The 15,000-nt window shown below is 59.4% G+C and overlaps 1 non-coding gene across 1 annotated transcript; it reads right to left on the reverse strand.

Annotated features, from left to right (window-relative positions):
- Nucleotides 1-2,999: 2,999 nt before the first annotated feature.
- LOC131867547 (5S ribosomal RNA) lies at nucleotides 3,000-3,118 on the reverse strand. Its single transcript, XR_009366099.1, has one exon. It is a non-coding gene; the product is annotated as a 5S ribosomal RNA (ribosomal RNA).
- Nucleotides 3,119-15,000: the final 11,882 nt, after the last annotated feature.

The raw sequence follows: 15,000 nt of genomic DNA on the forward strand, positions 1-15,000 counted from the left end.
CGCTCCGAAGCGGGGTTATTGGAGCGCCGCCTCTTTTTTTGTCGGAGCGTTTGGTGGGGTTTCTCGCATTGGCTCTTCCGAGGCCCGGTTGCCACCCTGGCGCGCACGAAGTCGGAAGTAGGGTTAATTGCCCGGGTGCGCACCTTTGCCAGGGTGGGCACCTTACCTGGGCTGCGCACCAGGGCGGGCTCAAGATGGCACGCGCGTTCCGTTTTTTTCACTATCTTTCAAAACGGAAATTTTAAAATCTCCTTTTTTTTTTGCCTTTTCTGGAAATTAGTGAAGGCAGCGCATCAAAGGTGCGCACCTCGCTGCCCACCTTGGTGTGCTCTGAGGTGCGCACCCGGGAGCGCTACGAAGTGTGCTCCAAGGTGCGGCGTGCACGTTGTCGGAGCCCGGTTTGCCCCGGGTGCGCACCTCGCCTGCACCTTGGCCGGGGTGGGCACCTTGGCTGGGTTTGCCCAGGGTGCGCTCCGAAGCGGGGTTACTGGAGCGCCCCCTCTTTTTTTGTCAGAGCGTTTGGTGGGGTTTCTCGCATTGGCTCTTCCCAGGCCCGGTTGTTGGGTGCGCTCCCACCCTGGCGCGCGCGAAGTTGGAAGTTGGGTTAATTGCCCGGGCGCGCACCTTCGCCAGGGTGGGCACCTTGGTGCGCACACCTTGGCTGGGCTGCGCACCAGGGCGGGCTCAAGATGGCACCAGCATTCCCTTTTTCTCACTATCTTTCAAAACGGAAATTTTAAAATCTCGTTTTTTTTTTGCCTTTTATGGAAATTAGTGAAGGCATCGCATCAAAGGTGCGCACCTCGCTGCCCACCTTGGTGTGCTCCGAGGTGCCCACCACGGTGCGCAACGCCGGTGCGAACCCGGGAGCGCCCCGATGTGTGCTCCAAGGTGCGGCGTGCACGAAGTCGGACCCCGGTTTGCCCCGGGTGCGCACCTCGCGTGCACCTTGGTGCGCACACCTTGGCTGGGTTGCGCGGCCTGGTGGGCACCATGGTGCGCACCAAGGAGCGCTCCGAAGTGTGCTCCAAGGTGCGGCGTGCACGAAGTCGGAGCCCGGTTTGCCCCGGGTACGCACCTCGCGTGCACCTTCGCCGGGGTGGGCACCTCGGCTGGGTTGCGCGCCCTGGTGCGCACCAAGGAGCGCTCCGAAGTGTGCTCCAAGGTGCGGCGTGCACGAAGTCGGAGCCCGGTTTGCCCCGGGTGCGCACCTTCGCCGCGGTGCGCACCATGGCGTGCACGAAGTCGGAGCCCGGTTTGCCCCGGGTGCGCACCTCGCGTGCACCTTCGGCGGGGTTGCGCGCCCTGGTGGGCACCATGGTGCGCACCAAGGAGCGCTCCGAAGTGTGCTCCAAGGTGCGGCGTGCACGAAGTCGGAGCCCGGTTTGCCCCGGGTGCGCACCTCGCGTGCACCTTCGGCGGGGTTGCGCGCCCTGGTGGGCACCATGGTGCGCACCAAGGAGCGCTCCGAAGTGTGCTCCAAGGTGCGGCGTGCACGAAGTCGGAGCCCGGTTTGCCCCGGGTGCGCACCTCGCGTGCACCTTCGCCGCGGTGGGCACCATGGCGTGCACGAAGTCGGAGCCCGGTTTGCCCCGGGTGCGCACCTCGCGTGCACCTTCGCCGGGGTGGGCACCTCGGCTGGGTTGCGCGCCCTGGTGCGCACCAAGGAGCGCTCCGAAGTGTGCTCCAAGGTGCGGCGTGCACGAAGTCGGAGCCCGGTTTGCCCCGGGTGCGCACCTCGCGTGCACCTTCGCCAGGGTGGGCACCTCGGTGCGCACACCTTCTCAATGTTTTCTTGCCTTTTCTGGAAATTGGTGAAGGCAGCGCATCAAAGGTGCGCACCTCGGTGTGCTCCGAGGTGCGAACCCGAGAGCGCTCCGAGGTGCCCACGAAGTCGAAAGTCGGGTTAATTGCATTGTTTTCCCCGGGTGCGCTCCGAGGTGCGCAACATCGGCGCGCACCAAGGAGGGCTCCGAAGTGTGCTCCAAGGTGCGCACGATGGCGTGCACCTCTGGTGCGCACGATTCGGAGCTCGGTTTGACCGGGGTGCGCACACCTTGGCTGGGTTGCGCACCTTTTGTGCGCTCCAAGGTGCGCACGAAGTCGGAGCTCGGTTTGCCCCGGGTGCGCACCTTCGCCAGGGTGCGCACCTTGATGCGCACGCCTTGGCTGGGCTGCGCACCTTGGTGGGCGCCATGGTGCGCACCTTTCGTGCGCTCCAAGGTGCGCACGAAGTCGGAGCTCGGTTTGCCCCGGGTGCGCACCTTGGTGGGCGCCATGGTGCACTCCGAGGTGCCCAAGATTGGTGCGCACCAAGGAGCGCTCCGAAGTGCGCTCCAAGGTGCGCGCGAAGTCGAAAGTTGGGTTAATTGTCCGGTTTGCCTCGGGTGCGCACCTTGCGTGCACCTTCGCCAGGGTGGGCGCCTTGGTGCGCACACCTTGGCTGGGCTGCGCACACCTTGGCACCCGCGTTTCCTTCATTTTAAATTTTTTTTTTTTACAATCTCTCAAGTGGGAAATTCTATAATCTCAACTTTTTTTGCCTTTTCAGGAAACTTTTGAATGGAGCGCATCATTGGTGCGCTCCGAAGTGTGCTCCAAAGCTCTCTCCAGCTGCGTGCACCTGCCCCGGCCGCGCACCCGGCCCCGCCCAGCTTCGCTCACCTGTCCCGGGCGTCTGGTGCGGAACCTTAGAGTAAGAAACATCACCGTGCACCTTGGCCAACGTGCGCGACTCGACCGAGCGCGCACTGGCCGAGGTGCACACCGATTTCACCTGGGTGCGCGCGCAGCACCTCGGGCGCACCGGGGTGCGCGCACAACGCCCGGGTTGCACCGTGGCCTGTGTGCTCGGGGCGCCTCGGGTGCGCGCTCGGTGTCGCCCCCGCGCGCGCGGTAGTGCGGGCAGCGCACCCCGGCCCGGCCCGGCCCCGACGAGAACGCAAACGGGCAAAAGGTTTATTCAAATAGCATTGCGACGCCCGGCGAAAAACTAAAAAAGGGTGCAACACCGGGACTTCCCGGGAGGTCACCCATCCCAGTACTACTCCGGCCCAAGCGCGCTTAACTGCGGAGTTCTGATGGGATCCGGTGCACTAACGCTGGTATGATCGCACCCGTTATGAGCTTGTCGCAGTGTGTACTTAGCAAACCGCGACCCACGTGCGAATCCACCCCGGCCACCCACCCCCGTCGAGGTGCACACCCTCCCTCGCGAAGTGCGCCCCGTTCGCCAAGTGTGAGCCCTGCCCGGGTGCGCGCACCTTGCTAGGGCGTCGGGTGTGCACCCGGCCCGGCCTACGTGCGTGCACCTGGAGGGGGCGTCGTGTGCGTGCAGTGTCCCGTCTGCAACGCGGTGCCCACACACCACCTCGGGCGCAACGACCTGCGCTCACATGTGGGCCGAGTGCACCTTGGTGCATGTTCGGGGCGCCTCGGGTGCACGCTCGATCTTGCCCTGGTGCACCAAGGCGCTCGGTTTGCCCCGGGTGCGCACTTGGTGCAAGGTGGGCACCCAAAATAGGGATCAAGCACCAAAACACAAGTTTCGGGATGCAAAATGGGACCCAAGGACCACAAATGCGTTCCAAGACCCATGATGGGTCCACGAGAACAAAAATGTGTTCCGAGACTTAATAAACAAATATTGGGTTTTAGGAGAAGAAACATGCTCTGATGCCCAAAACGAGAATCGACCCCGAAAAGGCCACAGGCCAAAAGTGGGATGCGAGACAAAAAAAAATGGGACCCGAGGACCAAAATTGGGTTCCCAGGTCGAAGACAGGGCAACCGGACAAGAAACGACCTCTAAGGCTCGAAATGAGTCCCGACGACTAAAACTTGACAAGAAGCACCCATCAGGCACCCAACTCGACACCCATGGGATGCCGACCCACCCGGGCTTCCACCTAGCACACCTTGGCACCCACCCACCCTCGCACCCAACCTCGCACCCAACTTAGCACCTTTGAACCCACATTGGCACTCACCCTGACCCTGGCACCTTGGAACCCACATTGGCACTCACCTTGACCCTGGCACCCACCTTTGCACTCACCTTGGGACCCACCCTGGCTCCCACCTCGGCGCACCCACCCAGACACCCACCTTGGTTCCTTGGCACCCACCTTGGATCCTTGGCACCCACCCCGACACCCACCTTGGCACGCAACTTGGCTACTTGCCACCCACCTTGGCTCCTTGACGCCCACCCCGACAACCACCCCGTGACCTACCCTGGCTAGGGTTGGTGCACACCCACCCTGGTGCCCACCTTGGCACCCACCCTATGACCCACCTTGGCACGCACCTTAGTACCCACCCCGTTACCCACCCTAGGACCCACCCCGTGACCCACCTTGGCCAGGGTGGGTGCACCCACCCTGGTGCCCACCTTGGCACCCACCCATCCTAGCACCCAGCCTGTGACCGGGCTTGGAACCCAACCTTGCACCCGCACCCGTCTTGGCCAGTGTGGGTGCGCACCCATCCTGGCACCCACGTTGTGACACACCCTTTAACCCACGCACCCTAGCACCCACGTTGGCACCCACCTTGGAACCCAACCTAGCAACTTGGCACCCACCCCGTGACCCACCTTGGCATCCACCATAGCAGTCGCCGACTTGGCACCCACCTCGGCACCCACCTTGACACTTGTGGACCCACCTTGCCACTCACCCTAGCATCGACCCATCCTAGCACCCACCCTGGCACCTTTGCACCCTAGCACTCACCCATCCTAGCACCTAACCTGTGACCCACCTTGACACTCACCCTCGCACCCACCTTGGAACCCAACCTAGCACCCACCCACCCTGACACCAACCCTAGCACCTACCCACCCTTGCACCCACCCTGTGACCCATCTTGGCACCCACCCATCCTACCACTCAACCTATCACCCACCTTCTCACCCACCTTGGCATCCACCTTAGCACCCACCCACACTGGCACCTTGGCACCCACCTCGGGCAAGGTGGGTGCACACCCACCCTGGCACCCAATTTAGAACCCACCGAGCATGTTACCCACCTTGGCACCCACATTGCAGCCCACCCTAGTACCCACCCTATGACCCACATTGGCATCCACACCCTAGCACCCAGGCACCTCGACACCCGCCTTGACACCCACCCTAGCACTGAACCTGTGACCCACCTTGGAACTCACCCTAGAACCCACCCACCCTGTGAACCACCTTGGCATCCACCTTAGCACCCACCCACCTTGGCACCCACTCTAGCACTCACCCATCCTAACACCCAACTTGTTACCCACCTTGGCACCCGCCCTCGCGTCCACCTTGAAACCCACCCTAGCACCCACCCACGCAGGAGCCCACCTTGGCACCCAACCTAACACCCACGCATCCTGGCACCCAACTTGTGACCCACCTTGGAACCCACCCTAGTACCCACCTTTGAACCCACTATATCACCAACCCACCTTGGCACCCACCCTATGACCCTCTTTGGAATCCACCCTAGCACGCACCCACCCTGGCACCCACCATGGAGCGCACCCTAGCACCCACCCACCTCGGCACGCACCTCAACACCCACCTTGGTGTGCGCACTGCGCCAACCTCTCAAAGACCCTATGTGGTGCGCTCCAAAGTGTACACCTTTGGTGCGCTCCAAGGTGCGCACCTTTGGTGCACACCGAGGTGCACACCAAAGTGTGCACCGAGGTGAGCACCAAAGTGCACTCCAGGGTGCACACCAAGGCGTGCACCTTTGGTGCGGTCAATGCAAACGAATTCGGAAGTTGGGGTCGATGTCCTAATCGCTGCTGCAGACTACACGTATGAGAATCGGACAAATAGCTTTATATAGGGGAGGTGTTGCGTTTGATGGGTCGACTCCCCTGGTTGTGTGCACTGCACCAACTTCAAAGACCCTGTCTTGTTTAAGAAGTCAAAAGTTGGGGTGGATGTCCTAATCATTGCTGCAGTCTACGCATGTATGAGAATCAGACAAATAGCTTATATAGGGGAGGTGTTGCATTCGGTGGGTTGACTCCCCTGGTTGTGCGCACTGCGCCAACCTCAAAGACCCCGCATAGCAGAAGAAGTCGGAAGTCGGATTTTGGTGAGCACCAAGGCGTGCACCTTTGGTGCGGTCAACGCAGACGAATTCAGAAGTTGGGGTGGATGTCCTAATCGTTGTTGCAGGCTACACATGTATGAGAATCAGACAAATAGCTTATATAGGGGAGGTGTTGGGTTTGATGGGTCAACTCCCTTGGTTGTGCGCATTACGCCAACCTCAAAGACCTTGTTTTCGTTAAGAAGTCAAAAGTTGGGGTCAATGTCCTAATGGCTCCTGCAGGCTACACATGTATGAGAATCGGACAAATAGCTTATATAGGGGAGGTGTTGGGTTTGATGGGTCGACTCCCCTGGTTGTGCGCATTACGTCAACCTCAAAGACCTTGTTTTCGTTAAGAAGTCAAAAGTTGGGGTCGATGTCCTAATTGCTCCTGTAGACTACACATGTATGAGAATCAGACAAATAGCTTATATAGGGGAGGTGTTGGGTTTGATGGGTTGACTCCCCTAGTTGTTCGCATTACACCAACCTCAAAGACCTTGTTTTCGTTTAGAAGCCGAAAGTTGGGGTCGATGTCCTAATTGCTCCTGCAGGCTACGCATGTATGAGAATCAGACAAATAGCTTATATAGGGGAGGTGTTGGGTTTGATGGGTCGACTCCCCTGGTTGTGCGCATTGCGCCAACCTCAAAGACCCTGCATTGCGGATGAAGTCGAAAGTCAGAGTTTGGTGTGCTACAAGGTGTGGTCGAAGGTGCTCACCTAGGTGTGCACCTTTGGAGCACAGGAAAAGTGCCCTCCAAAAGTGCGCACCTTTGGAGTGCACAAAAGTGCCCTCCAAAAGTGCGCACCTTTGGAGCGCAGAAAAGTGCCCTCCAAAAAGTGCCCTCCAAAAGTGCGCACCTTTGGAGCGCAGAAAAGTGCCCTCCAAAAGTGCGCACCTTTGGAGCGCAGAAAAGTGCCCTCCAAAAAGTGCCCTCCAAAAGTGCGCACCTTTGGAGCGCAGAAAAGTGCCCTCCAAAAGTGCGCACCTTTGGAGCGCAGAAAAGTGCCCTCCAAAAAGTGCCCTCCAAAAGTGCGCACCTTTGGAGCGCAGAAAAGTGCCCTCCAAAAAGTGCCCTCCAAAAGTGCGCACCTTTGGAGCGCAGAAAAGTGCCCTCCAAAAAGTGCCCTCCAAAAGTGCGCACCTTTGGAGCGCAGAAAAGTGCCCTCCAAAAAGTGCCCTCCAAAAGTGCGCACCTTTGGAGCGCAGAAAAGTGCCCTCCAAAAAGTGCCCTCCAAAAGTGCGCACCTTTGGAGCGCAGAAAAGTGCCCTCCAAAAGTGCGCACCTTTGGAGCGCACAAAAGTGCCCTCCAAAAGTGCGCACTTTTGGTGCGCACCAAGGCGCTGGTTCGGTCGTTGCAGGCGAGTTCGGAAGTTGGGGTCGATGTCCTGAGCGGAGGTGCAAACTACACAGGTGTCGGAATCGGACAAATAGCTTATATAGGGGAGGTGTATGCTTCGATGGGTCGACTCCCCAGGTTGAGCGCACCGCGCCAACCTCAAAGACCCTACGGTATGGATGAAGTCGGAAGTTGGGTCCGATGACCAATTCGATTAGTAGGTATGCTCATGAGGTCGGAATTTGGGTCCGATGACCTGCCATGTGCAGGAAGGCGAATGTTGACACTGTGCGTTGCAAGGTGCACACCAAGGCGCTGGTGCGGTCTTTTTAGTCGAGTTCGGAAGTTGGGGTCGATGTCCTGATCGGAGGTGCAAGCTACACAGGTGTGGGAATCGGACAAATAGCTTATATAGGGGAGGTGTATGCTTCGTTGGGTCGACTCCCCGGGTTGAGCGCACCGCGCCAACCTCAAAGACCCTACGGTATGGATGAAGTCGGAAGTTGGGTCCGATGACCGATTCGATATGTAGGCATACTCGCGAGGTCGGAATTTGGGTCCGATGACCTGCCACGTGCAGGAAGGCGAATGTTGGCACTGTGCGTTGCAAGGTGCGCACCAAGGCGCTGGTTCGGTCGTTGGAGGCGAGTTCGGAAGTTGGGGTCGATGTCTTGATCGGAGGTGCAAACTACACAGGTGTGGGAATCGGACAAATAGCTTATATAGGGGAGGTGTATGCTTCGTTGGGTCGACTCCCCGGGTTGAGCGCACCGCGCCAACCTCAAAGACCCTACGGTATGGATGAAGTCGGAAGTTGGGTCCGATGACCGATTCGATATGTAGGCATACTCGCGAGGTCGGAATTTGGGTCCGATGACCTGCCATGTGCAGGAAGGCGAATGTTGGGACTGTGCGTCGCAAGGTGCGCACCAAGGCGCTGGTGCCGTCGTTGCAGTCGAGTTCGGAAGTTGGGGTCGATGTCCTGGTCAGAGGTGCAAACTACACAGGTGTGGGAATCGGACAAATAGCTTATATAGGGGAGGTGTATGCTTCGATGGGTCGACTCCCTGGGTTGAGCGCACCGCGCCAACCTCAAAGACCCTACAGTATGGATGAAGTCGGAAGTTGGGTCCGATGACCGATTCGATACGTAGGCATATTGGCGAGGTCTGAATTTGTGTCCGATGACCTGCCATGCGCAGGAAGGCGGAATTTGGGTCCGATGACCGAGTTGATGGCGTGCCATGCGCAGAAAGGCGGAATTTGGGTCCGATGACCGAGTTGATGTTGATGGCCCGCCATGCACAGGAAGGCGGAATTTGGGTCCGATGACCGATTTGAAGGCGTGCCATACGCAAAAAGGCGGAGTTTGGGTCCGATGACCGAGTTGATATTGATGGCCCGCCATGCGCAGGAAGGCGGAATTTGGGTCCGATGACCTGACATACGCATGGAGTCCGACTCGGGGGCCGATGTTCGATTCGATGACTTGCATTGTGGGTAAAGTCGGAAGTTGTGGTCTTTGACCCGATTCGATGACCAGACTTCGGCTGCTTGAGAATCGGACAAATAACTTATATAGGGGAGGTAGTGTTCTCGAGCATCCTCCCCCCGTGCCCGTTTATGTCGATTGATGCTGGTGCTCGACTGGTTGGAGCGCTCGGATGCAAAAATCTTGCACCAGGATTTATCGATTGTGATGGACACGGCAAGTCTCCTGATTGCTATGCAGGAGCTCATCGTGAATCTCTATGCGGCCTTGGTATGGACTCGACCTGCGGAATGGTTCGGCAATGGTAGTCGCTCCAACACGTCCTTGCAATGGCCACAGAGGTGATTCGACTAGAGCTCCAGTCTAGCTTTTGGGTTGCTTGGCGGACTGGTATAGCCGCGATCGAGTTCCGGCCATGAACGTTTTAGATAGCTCTTGGGCTTTCTGGGACGGAAGTCGGAAGTTTGGGCTGTTGTCCGATTTGATGACCATTCTTCGGATGTGTGAGAATCGGACAAATAACTTATATAGGGGACTGTGTTGTCTCACGCAGCCCCCTCCGTGCCCCTCTATCTCGACCGATGTTGGTGCTTGAAAGGGTTGGGATCGCTCGGATTTATAAACGTGCACCACCATTTGTCGAGTGTGAGGGACGCGGCAGGTCTCCTAAATGCTATGCGGGCGCTCTCTGAGAATCTCTATCCGGCCTCGACACAGACTAGTCTTGCTGAATGGTTTGGCACTGGTAGTCGATCCAACACGTCGTTGTTGTGGCCGCCTAGGCGATTCGATTCGAGCCCCCGTCTAGCTTTTGGGTTGCTTGGCGGATTTTGCCCTATCCGCAAGTGAGCTCGGTCCCTAAACGTTCGAGAAACCCGATTGCTATGCGCCGACTCTCTTTCTTGCGAGCCTCCATCTAGCTTTTGGGTCTCTACGGAACGGAAGTCGGAATCTGGGACCGTTGTTTGATTCGACGAGGCAGACTACGGTTGTGCGAGAATCGGACAAATAACTTATATAGGGGAGGTGTTGACTGGAGCATTCTCCCCCGTGCCCCTCTAACTCGACCAATGCTGGCGCTCGAACGGTGGTAGCGCTCGGATTTTCATTGAGCGCCAGCATTGGTCGATTTAGAGGGGCATGCGAGATTCCCGAATGCTATGCGAGGGCTCTAACGGAAATGTCTATTGGTTTCGGTATGGATGCAATTGCGAGTGGTTCGGCAAAGGTAGTCGTTCCGATGCGTCCATGTCGTGGCCAAATCGATAATTCGATTTGAGCCCTCGTATAGCATTTGGGTCTCTCGATGTGATTCCGCATTCCAGTCCCTTTGGGCACTGCTTGAGCCGCATCCCAGGGGGTTCCCTTCCCAATAATCTGCCTCGCAACCCGATTGCTATGCGGTGAGGCTCCTCGGCCGCCTCGGAACTATCTGTGTATCAGACGCATCGCGGGATAAGGGGTTGGCAACGGTAGTCGCCCCAAGCGCGTCCGATGCTTGGACCATTCCGAGGCGGCCCTGAAGCCTCTTCCGTCTAGCCGTTGGGTCCTTCTCGCCGCATCCCTCGCCTCGCACCCCGATTGCTATGCGGTGAGGCTCCTCGGCCGCCTCGGAACTATCTGTGTATCGGACGCGTCGCGGGATAAGGGGTTGTCACTGGTAGTCGCCCCAAGCGCGTCCGATGCTTGGACCATTCCGAGGCGGCCCTGAAGCCTCTTCCGTCTAGCCGTTGGGTCCTTCTCGCCGCATCCCTCGCCTCGCACCCCGATTGCTATGCGGTGAGGCTCCTCGGCCGCCTCGGAACTATCTGTGTATCGGACGCGTCGCGGGATAAGGGGTTGTCATTGGTAGTCGCCCCAAGCGCGTCCGATGCTTGGACCATTCCGAGGCGGCCCTGAAGCCTCTTCCGTCTAGCCGTTGGGTCCTTCTCGCCGCATCCCTCGCCTCGCACCCCGATTGCTATGCGGTGAGGCTCCTCGGCCGCCTTGGAACTATCTGTGTATCGGACGCGTCGCGGGATAAGGGGTTGTCACTGGTAGTCGCCCCAAGCGCGTCCGATGCTTAGACCATTCCGAGGCGGACCCGAAGCCTCTTCCGTCTAGCCGTTGGGTCCTTCTCGCCGCATCCTTCGCCTCGCACCCCGATTGCTATGCGGTGAGGCTCCTCGGCCGCCTCGGAACTATCTGTGTATCGGACGCGTCGCGGGATAAGGGGTTGTCACTGGTAGTCGCCCCAAGCGCGTCCGATGCTTGGACCATTCCGAGGCGGACCCGAAGCCTCTTCCGTCTAGCCGTTGGGTCCTTCTCGCCGCATCCCTCGCCTCGCACCCCGATTGCTATGCGGTGAGGCTCCTCGGCCGCCTTGGAACTATCTGTGTATCGGACGCGTCGCGGGATAAGGGGTTGTCACTGGTAGTCGCCCCAAGCGCGTCCGATGCTTGGACCATTCCGAGGCGGACCCGAAGCCTCTTCCGTCTAGCCGTTGGGTCCTTCTCGCCGCATCCCTCGCCTCGCACCCCGATTGCTATGCGGTGAGGCTCCTCGGCCGCCTTGGAACTATCTGTGTATCGGACGCGTCGCGGGATAAGGGGTTGTCACTGGTAGTCGCCCCAAGCGCGTCCGATGCTTGGACCATTCCGAGGCGGACCCGAAGCCTCTTCCGTCTAGCCGTTGGGTCCTTCTCGCCGCATCCCTCGCCTCGCACCCCGATTGCTATGCGGTGAGGCTCCTCGGCCGCCTTGGAACTATCTGTGTATCGGACGCGTCGCGGGATAAGGGGTTGTCACTGGTAGTCGCCCCAAGCGCGTCCGATGCTTGGACCATTCCGAGGCGGCCCCGAAGCCTCTTCCGTGTAGCCGTTGGGTCCTTCTCGCCGCATCCCTCGCCTCGCACCCCGATTGCTATGCGGTGAGGCTCCTCGGCCGCCTTGGAACTATCTGTGTATCGGACGCGTCGCGGGATAAGGGGTTGTCACTGGTAGTCGCCCCAAGCGCGTCCGATGCTTGGACCATTCCGAGGCGGCCCCGAAGCCTCTTCCGTGTAGCCGTTGGGTCCTTCTCGCCGCATCCCTCGCCTCGCACCCCGATTGCTATGCGGTGAGGCTCCTCGGCCGCCTTGGAACTATCTGTGTATCGGACGCGTCGCGGGATAAGGGGTTGTCACTGGTAGTCGCCCCAAGCGCGTCCGATGCTTGGACCATTCCGAGGCGGACCTGAAGCCTCTTCCCTCTAGCCGTTGGGGCTTTCTCGCCGCATCCCTCGCCTCGCACCCTGATTGCTATGCTGTGAGGCTCCTCGGCCGCCTTGGAACTATCTGTGTATCGGACGCATCGCGGGATAAGGGGTTGGCAGTGGTAGTCGCCCCAAGCGCATCCGATGCTTGGACCATTCCGAGGCGGCCCTGCAGCCTCTTCCGTCTAGCCGTTGGGGCCATCTCGCCGCATCCCCCACCTCGCACCACGATTGCTATGCGGTGAGGCTCCTTGGCCGCCTCGGAACTATCTGTGTATCGGACGCATCGCGGGATAAGGGGTTGTCACTGGTAGTCGCCCCAAGCGCGTCCGATGCTTGGACTATTCCGAGGCGGCCCTGCAGCCTCTTCCGTCTAGCCGTTGGGGCCATCTCGCTGCATCCCCCACCTCCTCGGCCGCCTCGGAACTATCTGTGTATCGGACGCATCGCGGGATAAGGGGTTGGCAGTGGTAGTCGCCCCAAGCGCGTCCGATGCTTGGACTATTCCGAGGCAGCCCTGCAGCCTCTTCCGTCTAGCCTTTGGGGCCATCTCGCCGCATCCCTCGCCTCGCACCCCGATTGCTATGCGGTGAGGCTCCTCGGCCGCCTGGGAACTATCTTCGTATCGGACGCATCGCGGGATAAGGGGTTGTCACTGGTAGTCGCCCCAAGCGCGTCCGATGCTTGGACTATTCCGAGGCGGCCCTGTGGCCTCTTCCGTCTAGCCGTTGGGGCCATCTCGCCGCATCCCCCACCTCGCACCCCGATTGCTATGCGGTGAGGCTCTTCGGCCGCCTTGGAACTATCTTCGTATCGGACGCATTGCGGGATAAGGGGTTGTCACTGGTAGTGGCCCCAAGCGCGTCCGATGCTTGGACTATTCCGAGGCGGCCCTGCAGCCTCTTCCGTCTAGCCGTTGGGGCCATCTCGCCGCATCCCCCACCTCGCACCCCGATTGCTATGCGGTGAGGCTCCTCGGCCGCCTTGGAACTATCTTCGTATCGGACGCATCGCGGGATAAGGGGTTGTCACTGGTAGTCGCCCCAAGCGCGTCCGATGCTTGGACTATTCCGACGCGGCCCTGTGGCCTCTTCCGTCTAGCCGTTGGGGCCATCTCGCCGCATCCCCCACCTCGCACCCCGATTGCTATGCGGTGAGGCTCCTCGGCCGCCTTGGAACCATCTTCGTATCGGACGCATCGCGGGATAGGGGGCTGTCACTGGTAGTCGCCCCAAGCGTGTCCGATGCTTGGACCATTCCTAGGCGGCCCTGAAGCCTCTTCCGTCTAGCCGTTGGGGCCTTCCCGCCCCATCCCTCGCCTCGCACCCCCGATTGCTATGCGGTGAGGCTCCTCGGCCGCCTTGGAACCATCTGTGTATCGGACGCATCGCGGGATAAGGGGTTGGCACTGGCAGTCGCCCCAAGCGCGTCCGATGCTTGGACCATTCCGAGGTGGCCCTGAAGCCTCTTCCGTCTAGCCGTTGGGGCCTTCCCGCCCCATCCCTCGCCTCGCACCCCGATTGATATGCGGTGAGGCTCCTCGGCCGCCTTGGAACTATCTGTGTATCGGACGCATCGCGGGATAAGGGGTTGGCACTGGTAGTCGTCCCAATCGCATCCGATGCTTGGACCATTCCGAGGCGGCCCTGCAGCCTCTTCCGTTTAGCCGTCGGGGCCTTCCCGCCGCATCCCTCGCCTCGCATCCCGATTCCTATGCGGTGAGTCTTCTCGGCCGCCGCGGAACTATACCTGTTATTGCTACTGCATCCTTCGGCTGGTAACCTCCTCTGCCGCCTTGGAACGTTCTCTTTGTCGGACGCGTCGCGGGATAAGGGGTTGGCACTGGTAGTCGCCCCAAGCGCGCCCGATGCATAGACCGCTCCGAGTCGACCTTGCTTTCAGCCTCTCACATGCATAGACCTCTCTGAGTCGACCCTGCAGCCTCTCACGTTTAGCCTTTGGAATCTCGCCTCACAACATGATTGCTATCCTTGATGCATCCCTTGCCTCGAGCCCTGATTGCTTTCTTGGCTGCATCCCTCCTCTCCTCACAGCCCGGTTGTCATCACTGCTTCATCCGTCGCTTCATGCATTCTGGCTGCTGGGCCCTTCCCACCGCACACCTCGATTGCTATCTCTTCTGCATCACACACCCCGATTGCTATCTCTGCTACATCCCTCGGCTCTCACTTCTGCATCCTTCGCCTCACACCTCGATTGCTATCAATGCTGCATCCGTAACCTCACACCCCGATTGCTATGCGGGGAGGCTCCTTGGCCGCCTTGGAAATTTCTGTGTGTCGGACGCACCGCGGGATAAGGGGTTGGCACTGGTAGTCGCCCCAAGTGCGCCCGATTCTTAGACCGCTTCGAGGTGACCTCGTAGCCTCTTTCGTCCAGGCTTCCTGCCTTCAACGCCCTTTTTACACCTCGATTGCTATGCGCGGGCTCGTTGGCGTCTATCACCTCTCTGCGAAGAGTGGCACGATGATTGTTGGGGTAAATCGTAGCAGTCCGATCTCTGGCCTTGGGCCATTGTGAGGGCTGATCGATTTCTTGTGCGCATCTCGTGTTCGCCCAGTAACAGACTCGACGACTTGTAATCGGTCTTGTTCCCGATTGTTCCTGGAGGTAGTCTTCGGAACTCTTGGATTTGACCTGTCACTCGAACTGTCCTCTTCCGAGGATGCTTGTGTGTGTGTGCTTGTGCCATTTCCTTGGCGGTATTAACGAGATATTAAAGAGCGGAGTGAGCGCCTCGCCCAGCTATGTTTGGGGCTCTCACTCCCTTACCCGGTGTGCGACCGCTTTGCACGTAGGTTGCGGAGCATCGCGACTCTTT

This window comes from Cryptomeria japonica, unplaced genomic scaffold (assembly GCF_030272615.1).
Source record: "Cryptomeria japonica unplaced genomic scaffold, Sugi_1.0 HiC_scaffold_174, whole genome shotgun sequence".
Taxonomy (NCBI): domain Eukaryota; kingdom Viridiplantae; phylum Streptophyta; class Pinopsida; order Cupressales; family Cupressaceae; genus Cryptomeria; species Cryptomeria japonica.